The sequence below is a fragment of the Protopterus annectens genome, chromosome 1.part0 (assembly GCF_019279795.1).
Source record: "Protopterus annectens isolate FY-2018-M chromosome 1.part0, PAN1.0, whole genome shotgun sequence".
In the NCBI taxonomy this organism is placed as follows: domain Eukaryota; kingdom Metazoa; phylum Chordata; order Ceratodontiformes; family Protopteridae; genus Protopterus; species Protopterus annectens.
Window position 1 is genome coordinate 1,331,362,826 of NC_056725.1, and position 17,831 is coordinate 1,331,380,656.

Genomic DNA, 17,831 nt, shown 5'->3' on the forward strand with positions numbered 1-17,831 from the left:
TTATTGTTGAGTTTGTGGAGAAGGGTCTGACAAGTAGACTCATTTGTAATATTGCGATTCTTTTGGATTCTGTCCTGGCAGCTACAGGGTTAGAGCAAAAACTGACTAACAACCAAATGCTCACAGATGACCTAAGCACTGCCTGTATGCACTCCATTTCTTGCAGCTGTAGAAACTAATAAAATCACCTCGATTGAAGTGTGGTAATTTGTAAGCTAGGATATGAAGTGTACAAGCTAATGTTAGTTGTTTCCCACTGTTGACCTTTCCCACGCCTGACATACAACACACACATCATATCCCATTTCATACTGTCCGGTTTTATTCTCAGCTAGAGCGTCTTCTGCGTGGAGACATGCGTGAATGGGTGTACCTTCGTTGAAGGTTGTGCGTCAGGCCTGGCAAGCCGGTACATAAAAATCAACTGCCAATCATTAGTGACCCCTAACCGGGAAAAGCAGAAAGACACAAACAGTCTTCCCTGAAACCCATTAAACAGTAATAAGACAATCGCCTTAGTAAAATACTGCTTGCACTTTTCTACCACTTTGTTGACCTATAACTGCTTTGCTTAGATTCGTAGCAAGTATATCTGTGCACGGGGTTGGGCTGAATTTTCAGTTACATTTTATTCTGTCTTCATCATACAAACTACCTACAACTTGTTCTTTTCTTGTAGTGACACCTTAAAATGCTTTAGTTGAAGATGCACCCTTTTTGCTTTAACCATTTATTTGTGAGTAATCATTGCAACTGTCACAACCGGTTTATAGTCAGTTTAGGAAAGCTGTGGTATTTCCACAACAGAAGAAGGAGTAGGACTTAAATTGAAGTTCCTGATTTGCTTCTTAGAAATGCATTAATACAGACCACATGATATAGTGTTTCTATACTTTGTGCAGTTAAAAACATTGTAGTTCTGGAAAGTTAATTTTAAAATATCCCTTAGACATCTGTTTTTTTTTTTTTTTTTTTTTTTATTTCATAAGATGAACTTCCCCCTGTGCTGAAATTGCTTAATCATTTCTGCTAGTTTGTCTGAGTACTAACAAAGCTGATCTAAAGAGTGAATAAATCCAAAGATGGCTGGTGACAGATGTATTAAAATGAATGCCTCTTTATGTAATAGTCATGTAAAAAAACATTAACCCATATTCAGTACACTGAGGACATCTATATATCAAAAAGATTGCCTCTTTTTATCATGGTCATGTAAAAACAGTTTACTATCAAAATGTCGAAGGGGACTCGGTCGAATGATCATATTATCGACCCATGTCCGCGAACATCACAGTGCTGAATTCTGAGACTGTCGAATTACATCCAGAATTCGACCTCGGAACAAGCTTTAACATGGGTCAAGATAGGGGCGAGATTTGTTCTTTGACAATGTTGGAGTTCGACACTGTCACCGTTCAACCTCCTGACTTCGTCAAAGTGGATTTGACCGAATCCACTTCAACATTTTGATAGTAAACCTATAAAAACTACTAACCCAAATTCAAAACATTGAAGACATCCATAATATTAGCTAAAATATGTCAGATAAATTAAGCAGAAGTTAAATAATACAAGTTAAATATTTCATGACAGGAATGCACAACTTCTTTAATGATCTAAACATTCAAAAAATTGTTTGATCTTATTTGAAGTCTAAGCCTGCTGAGGACTATACCAATAATAAGGCAAGAGAAAGCACTTTTTTGAGACCTACATCACTTTATCTGTAACAACAAATATAATATTAAATGTCTGTGTGCACTACAGTAATATAGAGAATTGTGATCCCTCTTTATATGATCAGAAATGTTGTTAACCTTAATGCTGTTTCTGAAGTGCTTCTTTCATAGGCTCAAGATATAAAGTGTGGCTGTGTAGGTAAACATACCATAACTGTAGACCATAACCATAGATATTCAAATGGCTGCTGCTGCAGTAACCTTAGCTATATGGGTTATATGCTGTAAAGGCTAGAGTAGTCGGCCAGATTCCAAAATATAAGGGCACCTTCCATATGACCAGACAGTTGACATCTTGAGCAGAGATGTAGAAAATCAAGCCCTTCTGAACTTTCTTGCTAACTGAAAGAGGGAAGCAATAATCCTGAAAAAGGGCATTGCTAGGTAAATAAAAATCAAAGTCCACACCCAGGCTACAAAAATCGTACAAAATAAGGGGAATGGAGGGAGAGAGGGAGCAGCTACTGCAACAGTGTTCATTTGCACATCTACTGTTATGGTAAGTTTACTTAAAACTGTACTCTGTTCATCAGTTGATGCTGCATTACCTTTAGCTATATGGGGAAACATACAGCTTATAAAGACTGGGAAGAGGAGGAAGCCTGAGAATCCAGGAGCTCCTGGAGAAGGTCCTAACAAAGCTTGCTCTAGACCCAGAAAAAGAATGTAGCTTGTACTGCTTCATAAAAGTATGTGCAACGGACTAAGTTGCTGCCTCTAGAATACTTCTGCAGTCCACCCCTTCCAAAAAGCCACTGATGAAGCTAAGGCCTTCACGGATTGTGTTTGGACCCTGCCTGGAATTTCCTTGTTATGGTGGGAATAATAAAAAGTGATAGCATGAGGCAACCATTTGGAAATGGTCTTCTTTGACATAGGCTGTCCTTTTTTCTTACCTTCATAATGAATGAATGAATGAATAACTGATTTGAATTTATGAAGATTTTAATTCTTTCGATATAGTATCTGAGTTGTCTGTGGACATCCAGTGAAAGAAGAATCCTTTCTACTTCATTTTTAGGTTCTGGAAGGGAGACAGGGAGATGGATAACTTGGCTCAAAGTAAATTTGGATAACACTTTAGGCATAAACAAAGGATTATTTCTTAAAGAAACTTTTTATTTGTGGAAAATGAGATAAGGTTGATCCACTATGATCCACTATGAGAATTTGCAACTCTGACACTCCTCTTACAAGAAGTCAGAGCAAACAGCAAAACTATTTTTCATGGTAAGAACTTCAAATCAGCCTAATGAGCTGGCTCAAGTGGGGTAAGAGTTCATTTTTCCCAAACAATTAAGATCCTAAGGAGGAGGAGCCACAAACTTTCTAGGTGGGTGGATATGCACAACCCCTTTCAGTAAATATTTTGGCATTGGAGCACATTGCAAGTGAGAGATCAGTGCGGAGATATCCTGTATTGGCTGACAAATGAACACTGAAGAGGAATAAGAAAGACCGGAGGATAATAGCTCACTTAAATATTGTAGAATCAGAGGCATGCTTGCTTTAAATTGTCTCGTTTTTTGTTTTTGGCACGACATAGAAAATCTTTTCATTATACTGATATATCATTTCCTAGTAGCAGGTTCCTTTACCTCATTTAATGCTTGCTGCAAATCCTTAGAAAACAGATGCCTAAAATCTATTAAAATTCTATATCCAGGCAGTTAGTTAAAGTCATTTCAAGTCCAGTATATCAAACAATCCCTATCGTTAGTGAGTAGCTCCAGTATGTGAAGAATCTTGTGGTAATTGCCCATGGCCATTTCCAAAAGAAGGAAGAACCACTATTGTTTGGGCTAGAAGAGATTCACCACAGTGACCTTTGGCATGTTATTATGTAGCTTCAAATGACCCTAGATATCAATGGAAATGGTGCAAAGGTATGCACGAACATTACTGTCCAAGGAAAGTCAATTGTATATTTTTTTCCAGACTTGCTTGCAAAGTGGCTGGAAGAGAATTTTGCCAGTTGTGAATGGAGGAAAAAAGAACTACCTCAGGAGTTCCCCAAAGCTGGATCAAATCCTGGAAGACCTCTGATTCAGTTTTCCATTTGTGAGGGTCTGCCCTGATCATTCAGTCTCCCCTGTAAAGTGATACTGTGTTGAATTGCTGTATCCCAGGCTACCATGGCTAATCTGTGCAGATGGTAAGATCTGGAACCCACCACCATCTGTTTATGCACCACATCACTGTGGTGTTGTCGATAATAACTTACAGCAGCACAGATGATTGAGAGAGTTGAGTGCATTTATAAATGCCATCTCTTTTATATTTGTATTTTAGTAACTGTTACAAAGACCCAGCACTTTTTCCTCACAGACTCAGCTCCCCAAGTAAAGTTTGAGAAGTTCTTTATTGCAGACTGTTTTAGAGATAGAAAGTAAAATGGGAGACCTGGATTCAGATAAACAAATCCAAAACTTGAATTTGAAATGTCAGGAGATATTGATGTTGAGACCAGACCCTGTTTTAAGTACCACTTAATTTTTCAAAAACAGCAATGTGCCATCTTTATTTACAATGAAGCCACTAAAGCAGTGAGGAAGCTGTTGATGTCCTTATGAATTCCTTGTCTAAGGGAAGTAGTTTGAATCAAACTTGTGGGTGTAATGCAGCTGACAGCAGGCAGAGGCAGGAGTTGAATTTAGATTAAATTTCATGTTCTGCTGCTGCTGTTTACTGGTTGCACTGTCAGTTTTTAGTGCCAGACGATATTAGCAGCTTAATATTTGCTAAAAACTTTCTAAGCATTATTAAGGTTGGATCTCATCCTAAAGTAGTGCTAGATCAGGAAGTTATTTAACTGCTTTTGGAGTGTAATCATGGTGCTTAATGCACTACAAGACTTTAGAATGTTAACATGGAAACCCAATCTGTGAAGGAGACTTCTCACTTAAGTGAGAGATTCCAGACCTTTGAAAAGGACTCTACAAAAATAAGCAAGCTGTCTAAATACGGAAAGAATGTGAATGCCTTGCAGTCTGCAATAGGCAGAGCTGGAAACTTTGAGAACACCCTTGGAGAAGTGCATGGTAATTCATAGAACTGATAGTGTAATCCAAGCACAGAAAATCTTAAAAATCATTTGAAATCTGAGGCTATAGGAATATGATGTTAAGCGTCCTTTAAATCTATAGAGTTCCCATAAAAGGGTGAATAAGAGGTAACAGGATGAGAAAGGATAGCATTTTGAACTCTTGATACTTTCATAAACTGACTTTGAAAGAATAGCTGAGGCTTCTTTCTTTGGTAGCAGAAACATTCTTGAATAAAAAACTTTGCCTATTAGAGAAACAGGAACAGTTTCTATGACCCCCCCAAGTGCCTCACAATCATGCTTAGTAGTTTTCATCTAAAATTCAAAGGGAGTCACTGAAAAAAAGTCTGACACAATCTAAAGATATATTCAAAGAATACGGTACCTCAGGAAATTACCATTCTAATTTAATGAAAAAAGCTGAATAAGGGGTAAAGATGGGTCAGAATGTAGGCCGTATTTGCAGGAACACAATGTGATTTAGCATTGAAAAGTTATGGATAAAAAACGTTATGTGAGTATGTCTACCAAATAGGGTTGATTTCTATTCTTGATCACTATCCCTGTACTACAAGGACAATTGAGGACTAATAATGCTGTTCTGTGATATTATGTGCAGATGGCTTTCACTATCTTTTCAAAGCAGAGACTGAGAGGAAGCAGCCATATATATTTGATCACCTGAGTGTGTTCTTTGTACATTGATGTACATTTCAGTTTAGAGGAAAGCTAACACAAAATACTTTCAGTACTGATACATAAGGCCAGTGAAAATGGGAGCAAGAAATGAGAGTGGATATTATCATTATCAGTTATATGTTTGTATGCATTTGTGTGAGAGGGTGTTGCGTGACTGTAATTTAGTCAAGCAATAAAAATCCAAAGCATGCATACTATTGAAAAGATATATTTATATAATACTGCGGTGGTGGTGCTGCGGTAGCATTGTCACCTCACAGTAAGACGTTGTTCTGTTCGATTCTCAGCTAGAGCGTCTTCTGTGTGGAGACATGTGTGAATGGGTGTACCTTCGTTGAAGGTTGTGCATCAGGGCTGGCAACTTGGCATGTAAAACTCTACTGCCAATCATTAGTGGACCGGAGTTCCGCTGTGGCAACCCCTAACTGGGAAAAAGCCGAAAGACACAACAACTAATATATATAGGTACATATGCAGATGAGCGGATGAGAAGACCCTAAGAGAGAGAGAAAGAGACAAAGATATTGTGCAGAAGGATATTCAGAGCACAAGAGCTAACATACAATCTTATCTGCTTTTGGACAATGGAGTATTTGGTGATAGTAAACATTCAGTAATAAAAATGCCCACTGTCTACAGCTGTACTTGACCCACACTTGACACAATGTGACAACTTCCATATGACGTATGAAAGGAATTGGCTTGCACTGACCTCTACCACATATGTAGCATAATGCAGATTGTAAGGACTGACATCTGGGGGTGTGCTGAGGGACTACATACAGAACATGTCTAGGTTTTTAGGAATACTCATTCTTTGTTTACTTACCAAACAATCTGAGGAAGTGGTTACTCTTATCAAATTAGTTATAGGGATAGGAATGCCCAAGATGATTTGCATACTTTCTCATTGAAATACTTCATGTTAAGAAGCCCACCTAGTGGTAACCTTTTGCAGTTCAGAGACAGTTCTAATGAAAGCATACAGCACTATATCGGGCTGTCTCTGTTGCCATGCTATATGTTGATGAGGCAGTCTGGGGGAGAAGTATATGCTAATTAGCAGTGTGCTCTTCCTCCAAAACTGCCTCCTTAAAAGCATCTTCTTCATATAGGTTAGCATGGCTGCTCCTTGCACATCATGGGAGTGAACATGGCCAAAGGCTGTGTTCATCCTTTACGGTTGAGGTAAGTACTGGGGAGTTTAGTGGTAAGGAAGAGATAGGAGGTGTATGTGTGAGTGTATGTGAAGGAATGCATATGTGAATGTATGTGTGAGTATATGTGAAGGAATGCATGTGTGTGTGTATGTGTGAGTGTGTGTGTGAAGGAATGCATGTGTGAGTGTATGTGTGAGGGTATGTGAAGGTATGCATGTGTGAGTATATGTGTATGTGAAGGAATGCATGTGTGAGTCTATGTGAAGGAATGTATGTGTGAGTGTATGTGAAGGAATGCATGCGTGAATGTATGTGAAGGAATGCATGTATGAGTGTATGTGTGAGTGTGTGTGAATGAATGTATGTGTGAATGTGTGTCTGCCTGGAAGGTAGCAGTATGGGTTACAATTGGTGTGTGTGTGTGTGTGTGTGTGTGTGTGTGTGTGTGTGTGTGTGTGTGTGTGTGTGTGTGTGTGTCTATTATATGTCCACACAGGGTCTATATTATAAGATCAATGGCTGAAAACATCGAGCAACATATGGTCGACACCATATGGTCGATGTCTTCAAAAGTCGACCTTATAAAAAGAGAAAAAAAAAAGTACCCTAATGGGTTTAAGCAGGGGGGCAAGCCTGCCAGCACCCCCCATGTGGGAGACTGTGCCCCCACACCCCTGCTACTTAAATATACCAACTCCGAGACCACATTACATTGCAGTAAATGGAAATCACCCCTTATGGAGATTTCCGTTTACACACTCGAGATTCTGAGCATTTGCTATTCTCATGTCGACAGTGTCAGATTTGACATTGTCGGCTTTCAAGAATATAATATAGACCTATCCACACACCCTTAGACTAATGAGAAAAATCTGCAACACTGGGTAGGGGGAACCACTAGTCATCAGGAATAACTCTTAAAAGTTGTGGCTGAATGGCACTTAGAACAGGGATCGGGGATAGGAGAAAATTCTAGACACTAGGGATAACACTTATATGTCATGCCATATAAACTGTGTTTGGTCTAATATTGCTGCATACTCAAGTGTGCTAGCTTGCACTGCATGTGAATTGTTTTTACTACTGTTTTTGCTACTTTTCTGTATTAAAAAAAAAACTGTAAGCCTGTTTCCTACCTTTCCTGTAACTAGTGTTCCAGATACAGATTTGCTGTATCCAGGACTGTATGTAAGCTTCTGAGCCCCCCAAGCCTTTCTGTGTTGGAGGGAAGCCTTCTAGCTTATCAGTGGGAGTGGTAAGCACTAGGTAACCTGTCTACCACATAAGGAGTGGTTCTGGGCCGGAAATTGTAGTTATTGGCCGTTTGGGCAATCTTCCATCTCTCTCAACTTTCTGATTTGAAAGCCTGCATTTGCACTTGTTTCTGTCCTGTAACTCATCTAGTGCAGATACAGATTCTTAGTTTTAGCACTTAAATTTGCTTATTCATGCCCAACACTTGTTCAGAATTTGTAAGCACTAAATAAGCTACTAATTACTATAGCACTCAATCTTCCTCATTACCTAGAGGAAAACAGTTTTTGTACTTACTTTTCTAACTTGCTTAGAGAAAAACAGCTCTTGTACTCACTTTCCTCAATTATCTAGAGGAAAATATTTTTTTATTCAGGCATGTCCAAGGGTCAGCTCCCAGTGTTCTCTCCTGTCTATTTGATGAATCTGGGCATCTGGGCATCTTGAGGCAATGTAGAAATTGCCTTATGTACACAGACAACCCTCTCCTCCTACCACCCAACACTACAACTTGTGAGAGATGCACTTATCTAGCCAAACTGGAGGTAAAGCTCTCTCCAACCAAGACTGAACTTGACAGTCATGAGGAGAAGGTAAACATTTGCACCACACCACACTCATCACATAGTCTCACTAATTCTGTACCACCAAAATCCACACATAGTAACACAAAAACATTCGCGGAGGCTCTCAATAATAATCTGTCTAAGCAACAGAGACCTCCAAAGCAGAAATGCAAGCAACCTCCATCCCACAACACAACCCAAATTACACATAGCTTACAGACTCAGTGTGCCATTCAACCACAGCCAATAAGGCAAAACAATGTACCCAACACACTAGTCATAGGTGACTCTATAGTCAGGCACACTGATGTCCCACTCACCAGGCTAAACAAGGAGAAGGTAACTGTCAGCTGCCTGTCGGGTGCCAGGATCCGCCACATAACCCACGTACTCAGGTCCCTCCAACAACAAGTACAAATATGACTCTGTCATTGTCCATGTTGGTGTGAATGACCTGAGATGTACCTCCCTGGACTACATGAAAAGAGACATGGAAGAGCTCTCCGATCTTGTAGCCCAGGCAGGTATGACCCTAGCCCTGAGTAGCATTCTGCCATTGCCCAGAATGATACTGCAGTACAAGGACAAAATGATTGACTTTAACAATTGGCTAAGCTTCTGGTGTAATTCTAAGGGGATCCAGTATCTGTTTGCTTGGGATGACATGGTCGACAGACCACAATGCTTTGCCAAAGATGGCCTGCACCTGTTGCCCCTGGGATTCTGGATACTGGCTAAGGCTCTTCCTGCCCCTATAGTGCCTTTTTTAGACAAGGTTCAAATAACAAATTCACCACCATAACAGGAACAGGCAAGCAAAAACTGAGGGTAATGCTACTCAATGCTAGATGTCTAAATCTCAAAATGCACTAACTCAAGGCACTCCTTAAAATGGAGAACATCGATATCTGTGCAGTGACTGAGACCTGATTCAAGGCTCCAGAGAGCACCCCTGCACTACCAGGCTATAACTCATACCACACTTTTCGGCCATGTAACCGGGACCGAAATACCAAAGGTGGAGGTGTGCCCATATTCATTAAGGATATCCACACCTCCAGGCTAGTTGCTCAGCATAATGCATCCGAGGTTATCCAAGTGGAACTAACTCTGGGCAAAACTGCAATCCAAATTGTAGCTTGCTACATATCCCCTACCATGCCCCAGGATTCCCACTCCTCTTTTCTTCATGTACTGGAAAATATTAGGGTTCAACCAAACATCCTATTAATGGGTGACTTCAACTACCCCACCATTAACTGGGAAAACTACTCGTGTAACAACTCCTTAGCTCAACGCTTTCTGGAATTCATAAACTCCAATGCCCTAGATCAACTTATCCAATTAAGGAAACTACAGTAAAACATTTCTCCAAAGCCAACTTCATGCTTCTTAAGACAGAATTGGTGAACTTCATGACACCCATGCAGATGGACAATACAGTTACAACTGCTGAATCCTACACAAATGCACTCTATAAGCACTTACACGAGTGCATGGTTTGTGCTATCCCAAACAGAACCAAGATGCTATCCTCCAAAAAAGTGAAGCCAATCTGGTGGTCCCCTGCCATAAACAAACTGTACAACAGAAGGAAGAAACTGTTGCAAAAGAGTAAAATCCCATGATTGGAGGAGCTCCCTAGTCAGCCTCAGTAAGAAGCTGAGATCCCTTATAAGAACCTCCAAAGCTAGCTACGAAAACAAAATCGTCACTAAATCCAAGGACAACCACAAAGCATTCTATAGCTATGTCAAGAATCTAGATGGCAACACCCAGATCTGCTCTGAGTTACAGCACAAAGGCACTACAATTACAGAACCAACTGATATTGCCAACATCCTGGCAGATAGGTTCAGTGCTAACTTTACCCCCCTCTCACCCCCTAAAGGGCCCATATCTATACAGGAAGAATGCAGAGTCCCTGTAATCACAACTAGCAGGTAAAAGCTGCACTCTCTAAAGCCAAAAAGACAGCATCCATGGGACCAGACAACATCCCAGGCTCCGTCTTACACAAACTTCAGAACAAACTGGCTCCCCACTTAAACATCATGTTCAATAATAGCCTTACATCAGGCTTTGTGCCCACTGAATGGCACACAGCAACAGTTATCCCACTCCACAAAGGGGGAGCCACCACTGATCCTGGGAACTATCGACCTATTAGCCTGACATGCCTGGTCTGCAAGGCCATGGAACGTATCATCATGGAACTCATAAACAAAGACATTGGTAACCTCCAAACTCTGGATCCCACCCAGTTCAGGTTTGTGAAAGGCAGATCATGCCTCCTGAACCTGATCGACTTCTTTGAGGCAGTCACCAAAGCCATGGATGAGGGTAAGGTGGTTCACACAGCCTATCTTGACCTCGCCAAGGCTTTCAACACCATCCCCCATTCTGGAATTATAGCTAAACTCACTAAACTAGGTATAAATCCATATGTTACAAGATGGGTTGCCAACTGGCTCACTGACAGAACCCACACTGTAAAAGTTGCAGATTCCAACTCTGACCTCAAAGCAGTGACAAGTGGAGTACCACAGGGTTCCGTCCTGGGACCTCTCCTGTTTTGTATCTACTTCTCTGAAGTACAGGCTAACACAGAAGGCCTCTGGCTAACAAAGTTCGCAGATGACTGCAAACTAGGAGCCATAGTCAAGTTCCCAAATGATATGGACATCCTACAAAAGGGCCTCACTGAGACAGATGCCTGTTGTCAGAGCCATGGCCTCAAGCTCAATGCCAAATGGTGCAGTGTCATCCCCTTTGGTAAAAACTCTGTACCCATGAACTACCACATAGGCAGCAATCTACTTAACACCAAATGCGTGATAAGAGACCTTGGGACCCATCTGGACAGTAGTCTCTCCTTTGATAGTCACATCGCCACAGTAGTCAGGAAGTCCTTCTATGTGGCACACCTCATCATAAAAGGGTTCTCATCCAGGAAAAAAGAGGTCATTGTTCCCCTCTACTCATCACTCATTAGACCCATTATAGAGTATAACGCCCCTTTTGGAATGTACCTCACAAGACATCTGCAGCAGCTGGAAAGGCCACAGAAGTATCTTACTAAGAGGATTACTGGCCTGAAACAAATGCCGTACACTGACCGCCTCAAAAAACTCCAGCTTTACTCAGTAGCATATCGCCTATAAAGCTATGTCAAACCCAGAGCTGTTGGACATGCTACACGTAAAGAAATCCCAATCCCTCCGAGCTACATGCTCTAGTGACCTAAACTTTGTCACCACAATAAACAGGACACACTGGAGGGATAGATTCCTGTCCCAGAGACTTCCTATACTCTGGAACAAGCTGCCCATCTATGTCAAACAAAGTTCTTCATTAGCACTCTTCAAGAAAAATCTTGATGAGTGGATGGGAAATAGGAAATACACCCCGGGGATCACTTATGTGTCTCTGCTGGTCAGTGGCACAGGAAAATAACTTTCTTGGGTGGCATAAGCTATGGAACCTTACTGGCTAGGCTTACATAGGCCCTTGGGCCGATAGCCTAGTACCTACCTATGAACCTATGAACCTATAATGACATTATAATAGCATGAATATGGGGGAATCCCCTGGACACCAAGGATAACTCTTGCATGCCTTAATGGCACATTAACAGTAGACAGATCAGGGGAAACTACTAGACACCAGAGAATACTTAGCAAGAAATTATATAATATGCTATAATGTCTGGCATTAAATGTGTGATTGCAAACTTCTGTGATTCACATGAACAGGAAAAAGAGACATTGGGGATATTCGCAGAACTCAAGTACAGGTATGAGGGTTGTTTGAATGTGTGTGTTGTGTGTGGGGGAGTACATGTGAAGGGGTGCCCATACTTCTATGATGGGGCTGCCAGCTCTCTTATCTACTGCAGCAAATGCCGTTCTGCACTGTGTGATAGTTAATGCAATTCAGAGTCATGCAGATTAGCCCATAATGAGGTATTTCCTCACTGTGGCCAATATTTCCCTTAATCACACATCAGGGAAACAGGGCCTGCGCTGGGGCTCTTAATGAATCCCCAGATGTGTGTTTAGTCAGTTGCATGATTCTTTAGTAAAATAATTTTGTATAGTACAGAAATGATGAAACAAAGGATAGAATTTTAAGTGAAGCAGATCTGATGTTATTAGAATCTGTGCTTTTGTGTAGAGTAAGTGAAATTACTATGCACAGTGCTATAGAAAAATTAAATGAAAAACTATTGCTGTATATGATAATATGCAAGTTAAAAAGTCAAAAATAAAAAATAAAAAGTGTATGCCCTGCAAAAATAGTGGCTATGTAAATAAGAACAATATAACAATATAGTTTAGGAGAAAATTTCATAAGAAAATAACATTCATGATGTCAAGCTAAATGCTATTATAATTAAAGTTCAATCCAAGTGTATTTTGTGAAGCTATATGTGTTAAAAGTAGGGTTGTATTGCTTTTGGTAAATTTTGTAGAATATGTGCTAGAAAAATAAAATTTTTTTGACGCATAAAAAAAGAATGACATGTTTGTTCAAATACATGTTGTCGAGCAGAAGCGTTCAGATAAGTTACACCAAACGAATAGGCCAGGTTACTACTGAAATGAAAACATTTCAAACACCAGAGTGTGGAAATACCTCACAAGCTCTGAGACCAGCATGCAGGTTAGACTGTTGGAAATAAATAGTAGGACTTAATAAGGAGAACAATGAATTTAAGCTAGGCACAGGTACAGAGCATAATCATTTGTCTGAATATACTTTTAAAGTGTTGGATTCAGTGACATTGAATACAGAGCTGTATGTACATCTTAACATATTCTGGACACTTGGCTGTGCCTTTCAGTCAAAATCTGCTTTCATGAAAATATAAAATGATAATTACAATAGCATTGTTTCAAACAGTAGCACTTGCAAATATTCTCCTGCTGCTTTGGTGGCTTATAACTTGTGAGAAGCAAGGCGACAATAAAAGCATTCACAGTGTAAAAGTAAAGAGTACATATGCACACACTCAGTCACATAGAGCAATATCTAAAGTATTGTGCAGAGCCTTAACTGTGACATCTTGCAGGACTGTTGATTTATTTACAGACTTACAACGTTTACCAGAAATATTTCAAATAAAAATAAAATCTGTTGCTGTGTCAGTGACGCTTGTTCCTAGGAAAGTACCTGTAGATCTCAGCAGTAAATTAGATTGAATATTAACATGAATGGAATGCTTAGGCTCTTTTAATGGATGAATACTATGGTCACATTTGTGAATAAAGGTAGGATTTGCATTTGTAATGATCTGAAAAGATCTGAGTAAAGTTTTTAAAAGTTATTAAAATACATAATTACTCATTGCCTACAGTTAAAAAGTGGTCTCAAACATGTCAGATGTTAAGTTTTTAAAGTTCTTTATGCAAATCTGAGTATCTTGCAAATATAGCTGGAAAATGTTGTGAAACTGTACATTTAATATGAGATTAAGAAAGTACATTCTTAAGATGCATGTTTAGTATTTGATTAGCTCCATAAGTGCCCCAAAGAGCTGTTGTACAAGTATCTGATGGCTTGGAAGGAGTTGCAAACTCAGTTGACTATCTATTATTGTGGGGTCAAACCCAAAAGAACAAAGCATGTTACTGATACAAATGCAAAAAAGAGATGTATATATAAATCAACAAAGAACTGATACAATATTGTATGGACATGTGAAATTCCATGAATGTGTTGATGTTAAAGACATTTAGATGGAAACAGAACACAAACCCTTACAAAACTTTTTTTGTACAAGTCTCCCACAAGACTGCAGAAGATGTTACTTATTCTACAGAACCACAGTCTGAGCTGTTGTTAAAAAGGGGATAATTAGTAGGGCATTTCAAACACTAGACAATAACTCTAAGTATTAATAAGAGGATATTAGAAAGAATTGGGAAGAGAGACTGGATAAGCAATTCACAAAGCAACAATAGAAGGACATATGTATGGCTCCCAAATATGCAACACAGTCTAGAAGATTCAGGATTTTTGCTTGGAAATGCTTGCATATTGTGATGGGGAAGAAAGAGATAACTGGGGGCCTATGTTTTGGGAGTGTGATGCACTGGCAGACTTTAAAAACTCCCTATGGAATAATTTGTCAGAAATATTGGATGAGCAGATGGGTGTAACTAAAGAAATTATTACTTTTTGAGATGGGATACACGGTTTGAATTGTCCAGACATAGTAAGGCATTGTTAAGTTTAATTCTGATGGCTGTCAAAAAAGCAATTGCTAGAAAATGGAAATCAAAGCCCAAACCAACTGTATTTGACGTAGTAAATATTGAAACATATATTAAAGAACTGGAAGTAGAATTTTTATTAAAGGGCAGGAGCAAGTTACATAGAAAAATTAGAAATCGTGTGAACAATACTTGCAGAATAATGTTTTAAAGAAGTGAGGTTTAAGGGATGGCAGGAATCGATCAATTTATGTAAGGCTGGATTGGTGATGATTGTATAAAGGAATACATGTGATGTATAATGTTCGTAACTGTGAATGTTAGCATGGTTTGTTTTTTATATGAATGTATGTTTGCCTATGTCTTAAGTGATAATTCAATAAAGGTGTCAAAATGAACCATGAACTAAAAGTGGAATACAGGCCAGAAAAGGAATTGGCCATCACAGGTATTTGTGTTTCTTGCTTGGTAGGTAGACTGGTTCTTGGACCCTTTTTAGCCACGAGTCATTGTTTAGTAGAGTATATTTAATGGAGAAGCATGAAGTGTGGTTAGAGGAAAAAGACAAATATTCCTTATTTACCAGAGAAGCAGAAAAAAGTGTTAGAAGAAGTAAAGTTTCTTTGGGTACTCCCTGCATTACCAATGAGAGAAGAAGTAAACTCATTTCAGAGATGTATTGACATTGACTTAGAAATACTGTTATTGAGATATGTTAAAAAGAAAGAAAGCTCTGAGGAAAAATAGTAAGTAAGGAAACAAATTCAGTCTTTCTTTTCTTTTGGTGAAGATTTGATTTGTGTCCAGGGCTTTAGCAATGAAATAAGAAGACAGGTACTTGAAAGGATATTTGAGTCACAACTGAGAATATTAAAGTGGAAAGAAGGAGTGTGAGACATAATATTTTGAACAGGAATGCCAACTCAAAGAGAACAATTAGTACAGGGTTGGTATTTCTCCAGTGATGCCATAACAACAAAGCAAATGAAGACGTAATAACACATCTTGATCTTGCCAAAGTATTTGATAACATACCGCATGCAAATGAAATAAACAAATTAAAGGTACTCCAAACTGATCCATATGTGTTCAGGTGGATAGCCAGGTGATTTACAGACAGGACTCGTACATTAAGATTAAGGGGGAGCACCCTCTGAGAGCATGAAGATAACCAGTGAAGTTCCACAGGGATCTGTTCTGGCACCTTTGCTGTTCAGTATCTACTCCTCTGATCTCCACTTATCAAATGAGGATCTCTATGTAACAAAGTCTGAGGATGATTGTAGGTTAAGAGTCATCATAAAGGCCCACTCTGACATATGTGTACTCCAACAGAAACTTGCATTTTTCAATAGCTGGTGTACTAAAAATGTGCTGAAGCTTAATGACAAAAGGTGCAACATTGTAGTATATGGTAAGCAATCATAGCTCCAGCTTATATCATAGATAACATGCCACTTCAAAATAGAAAGGTCATGAGAGACCTGCGCACCAGGGTGGACAGATCCCTTATGCTTGACCATCATGTTGCAAACATAGTTAGGAAATTCTTTTATTTTCCACAGCTCATAGCAAAAGGTATTTCTTCCATATCAAAAAACACATCTCAATCCCTTATTCACTGCAGTGATTACACCCATCAACGAGCGCAACTTTCACTTTGGGATATAGTTTATTAAGTATATCAAGCAATGTGATAGATTCCAGTGATTTCTAACTAAAAAGATCAGGGCTTGAAAGACCTGCCAAGAAACACTGGAGCCTTTGTACCCTATACTCCATTTCCTATAGGTTCCTTATGGGTGATTTGTGCCTTGCTAATAAAGATGTAAGGGCTCCAGTAGTCCAAGAACTTTATACCTCAATAAATCAAACAGTCTAGCTAACACTATGGCCAGAGATCTAAATCTACTCCAACAAATAAGTAAGACAAAGGGAAGGGTTATATTTGTCTCATAGCATATACCCCTTCTCTGGAATTAACACTCTCTTTCTCCAAGATAAGCAGTATCACACACTGTCTGGCTTTAAAAAGGAGCTGGCAACTGGATTGGCATTCATAAATTCACTCCTAGTATGACTGGCCTGATCCTCCTTGAGAAGAGAGGCAAGGCCTAAGGGTGGATACTGGCAAGGCAGAAATGGCCTAGTGACTCAGATGCCTTGTAACTCCTATACTCCTCTTCCTCAACCTGGTTCCTGATTGTACATGCAGTCAGGTAGGCAAGGATTTGATCCATTTAAAATGTTTTATATGTATGGATTATTATTCCAAGTTCCCTGAAATAACCAAATATGGAGATGCAACTGCAGGCATGATTAATGTATTAATGCCTATATTTTTGAGGTGAAAGATACCTATGTTATCTGTGACAATGACCCACAATACAAAAGTCAAGAATTCAAAAGAATTATATGAGTGGAAATTCAGACATAACATCCAATTCACACAATTCTAAGTAAAATGTGCAAGTAAAGAAAACTATCCAAAGAGTGAAGAATCTCATAAGAAACAGCTGTAGCAATAACCATGAATGTCATCTTGTATTTCTGGAACATAGGAATATTCTACTGTAGAGACTCATTTTCTCTCCAGCTCATCTGTTAATGAGCAGTCAGTTGAAAAGCAAATTACCCACTTCACATATATGACTGATGCTTAACAATCAATACTGAGGAAAAAACAGAATCCAGCAGTCAATTTCAATGCAAAGGCTCAAAAATTCTACATTTATTTAAAAAAAACATTGTAAAACTTGTCAAAAAACAAACTTTTCAACAGAATACTAACTGTTGAGCATTTTTGTGTTAATGAAGTGACATCATCAAAACAGTCAGTCAAAGTCATTTTTCATTCACACATCCTTTAAAAACAACCAATGGTAGCTGTTGTATATAAAAATGCACACCTACCAATACTCAATCATTAATTGTAAGCATAAAGTTGTAAAAAATTTGCTTAAAAACTTATAAAAATACTTTACCCACCATTGGAGAATCAAATGCTGGTCTTACACATGGTAAGTTGGAAGAGTCACCACTGTACTCATTTTGAAACACACTACAAACAAATAGTGAGAGGATAAAATATACAGGAAGAGCAAGTAATAATTAGATTTACAACTTGCTTGCTTGTTTCTTAAGTTCAA

The 17,831-nt window shown here is 39.0% G+C and overlaps 1 protein-coding gene across 5 annotated transcripts in view; it reads left to right on the forward strand.

Annotated features, from left to right (window-relative positions):
• The window catches only part of CSF2RB (colony stimulating factor 2 receptor subunit beta), a 485,439-nt gene that overhangs the window by 81,560 nt on the left and 386,048 nt on the right, over nucleotides 1–17,831 (forward strand). The window lies entirely within an intron of this gene.